At 40.5% G+C, this 222-nt stretch overlaps 1 long non-coding RNA gene across 1 annotated transcript in view; it reads right to left on the minus strand.

The window, feature by feature from the left end:
* The window catches only part of LOC107595599 (uncharacterized), a 6,530-nt gene that overhangs the window by 5,564 nt on the left and 744 nt on the right, over nt 1–222 (minus strand). The window lies entirely within an intron of this gene.

Genomic DNA, 222 nt, shown 5'->3' on the forward strand with positions numbered 1-222 from the left:
TGTAATTCACAAAAATCACCACAGCATGTCTAATGAGTCTACTCTGACCCAAGTCTAATGAACGCCCTCCTGTGGTTTTTTGTGCATTGCCATTTTAGGTCATTGTTTGTATATGATTTTGTTCTGTCCTCTTCTAAAATAAACTGGTGTGCAAAAAAGTCAGAGGACCTGAAGCAGACCCTCCTGTGGTGATTTTTGTGAATTACACCGCTGCAAACTGAG

This window comes from Sinocyclocheilus grahami, unplaced genomic scaffold (assembly GCF_001515645.1).
Source record: "Sinocyclocheilus grahami isolate Dianchi unplaced genomic scaffold, SAMN03320097.WGS_v1.1 scaffold1.1, whole genome shotgun sequence".
Classification (NCBI taxonomy): domain Eukaryota; kingdom Metazoa; phylum Chordata; class Actinopteri; order Cypriniformes; family Cyprinidae; genus Sinocyclocheilus; species Sinocyclocheilus grahami.